Source organism: Triticum dicoccoides, chromosome 2B, assembly GCF_002162155.2.
Source record: "Triticum dicoccoides isolate Atlit2015 ecotype Zavitan chromosome 2B, WEW_v2.0, whole genome shotgun sequence".
NCBI classification, from domain to species: Eukaryota; Viridiplantae; Streptophyta; class Magnoliopsida; order Poales; family Poaceae; genus Triticum; species Triticum dicoccoides.
The window spans coordinates 77,611,256-77,614,109 of NC_041383.1; the positions used below are offsets into that span (position 1 = coordinate 77,611,256).

Consider the following 2,854-nt stretch of genomic DNA (forward strand, 5'->3'; position numbering starts at 1 on the left):
GTCCCCGTCCTCGTCGCCGCCGCCCCGTCCCTGTCCCCGTCGTCGCCGCGCTCGTCGCCGTCCCCGTCGCCGCGCGCCCAGCCCCCGTCGCCGCCCCCCGTCGTCCCTCGCCTCGCCGGTGAGCGCGCGCACACACACACGTAATTTTTTTGTTTTTTAGTTATACAAACAGTTAGAAATTTTTCTGTTTTTTAGAAATTGTTAGAAATTTTTCTGTTTTTCAGAAATAGTTAGAAATGTTAGAATTGTTAGAATAGTTAGAAATGTTAGAATTGTTAGAATAGTTAGAAATGTTAGAATTGTTAGAAATTTTTCTGTTTTTTAGTTATAGAAATAGTTATAAAAAAGTTAGAATTGTTAGAAATTTTTCTGTTTTTTAGTTATAGAAATAGTTATAAAAATGTTAGTTATATATATAGAAATGTTATAATTTTTTTCTGTTTTTTAGTTATAGAAATATTAGAAATGTTATAGAAATGTTAGTTATATATAGCATTGTTAGAAATGTTATAGAAATGTTAGTTATATAGAAATGTTAAAAAATTTAGTTATCAAAATCCAATCATTAAAAAAATGTTACTTTTTGCGGGCATATAGCTAGTATTTGTTCTCGACGATGCCCGACCCGCATCCTTGCCGTCGACACGTCCGCGACGACGTCCGGCTGACCCATGTCCGGGACTGGGCTCCGCCGGGCTGGCATGGGAGGTGCTACCTGGAGGGGCGCGCCGCTTGATGAGGAACCCGGCCCCGGGTCCCGTCGTCGACCCTGATCTCGTTTGGTGGCGTTCGCGTGGGCCAGTTTCGGCGCGGAGGGAGCCGGCCCAGCTGGAGGTGGTACGTCGCCGTGTTAGGGAGGAGGACGAGCACGTCCATTGCTACATGGTTGCGTTAGAGGGCGGCAGGTTCTCCAATACCTGGCAGTTTCTTCACTGCCAGGTATTGAAAATTTAGTATTCACTGTTGAACTAATCCAAAAGAAATATAGTATTCATTGTTGGACAACTCCTCGAGATCGAGCCCATGCCTGTGCTTACAAAGGATGAAATAAAACGGAAATATGTCCGGGGCCAACCTTTGGTCGAGCCAGACAAGGTCAAGAACCTCCCAACGAGAATGTATGAATTGCATCAATGGTACATGAACATTACCAAGATTTCCGATCGATTGTCCCTCATGGTGAATGTCAAGGAGGAGCATTACTTCCATGAGAAAGCTCTGTCCGTTGAGTATTCTGAACTGTTTCAGTTATACAATCAAGACACACTCGACAAATCTATCGTCAGTTGCTATTGTCTGTAAGTGATTTCTTTCTGTAATTTAAGTCTCAAGCTAGCTGTAGTGATCCTTTTGATCAATCATTACCTGTAATTATCCTCACTATATTCTTTTCTGTGGTATTATGCAGGATGAAGATGTATGAAATGAGAAAAGGTGGACGCTTTGGCATTGGGTTCATTGACCCAAACACCGTTAATGAATACACATGGCTAATAAATCCACATCATGAAAAGGTCGTAGAGGACAACATGCTAGAGTTCTTGAAGCGCCTCAAATACAATGAAGATATACTACTTCCTTACAACTTCCAGTGAGTCACACTGTCTTGTACTACAAATTCTCTGTTTTGCCTACTAGCTAGCTACATGTTTTTGCTTATATATGCCCGCTTAATTAAGACATGCAAACATGTGTGCATGCAGATTTCACTGGATCTTGTGTATCATTAAAGTTGACGCCGGAACAGTTGAAATACTGGACTCACTACTCAAAGCAAATACTGACTATAACATCTTGTTTGGGATAGTCAACAGGTAATTTCAATCATTATTAACTATATATCTCGGCCTATTTAGTTCGTCATTTCATGATATGAACTATTTAATAACCCCTTTATTCATTTTCTTTGTCGGCGGGCAGGGCTTGGGCAAGGTTCATCAGCGTCACGGAAGGCGAATGGAAAAAAAAGCTTAAATGGTTTCGACCCAAGGTAAGTAATTAAGTAGTACTAGCTAGCTAGCTAGCTGCCATCTCTTTAATTATCATGCTTGATTAATTATTATCTGATCAAATTCCATTCTTGTAAAGGCCCTGAAGCAGGCGCAGGGGACTGATCTGTGTGCATTCTGCGTTTGCGAGAACATTCACATGATGGCGTCCGAAAGGAGCAGATCTCAAAGACAGGAATGGGTACGCTTGTCAGAACACTATTCACAATTTTTACACCATTATCGATATCTAGTCACACAACTAATACACATGCATATTGATCTCCTTCTTAACAGTTCAAAGAGGTGCGGGAGAAGCTCCTAGAAACGGAGCGCGTAGAAGCACTTCAAGAGGAAATAGCGGGATTTTTGCTCGACCGGGTCATAAATCTGAAGGGAGAATACTATTACCCGCTAGCGCCCCCATGAAAACCACTTCCAATTGTCATCGTGCTCCGAAGGCACCAATTAGGCTAATGCCACTGGCTCCGAAGGCAACATGCATATGTAGGAGAAATTGTATATAGCTATACATGTGTGTATGTGTGAATTAATTAATATGGTGGTTTGTGAGACATTGATGATATATATATATGCATGATTGGTTCTACTAGAAATTCTATATATATATATATATATATGCATAACGTGTACAATGTGTAGTATCGTAAAATACCAGCAAACGAAAAAGAATTAAAATGGAAACACAAAATTAAATGAAAAAGAAATCATAAAACTAAAAAAAACCAAACCTTATAGTACCGGCTGGTCTTACCAACCGGTACTAAAGGGCTCCAGGCCCCCGGAGCTGGCTCGTGCCACGTGGTTGCCCTTTAGCACCGGTTCGTGCTGAATCGATACTAAAG

At 41.4% G+C, this 2,854-nt stretch overlaps 1 pseudogene; it reads left to right on the forward strand.

Annotated features, from left to right (window-relative positions):
• Positions 1–2,854, forward strand: part of LOC119360510 — a 19,211-nt pseudogene that overhangs the window by 14,647 nt on the left and 1,710 nt on the right.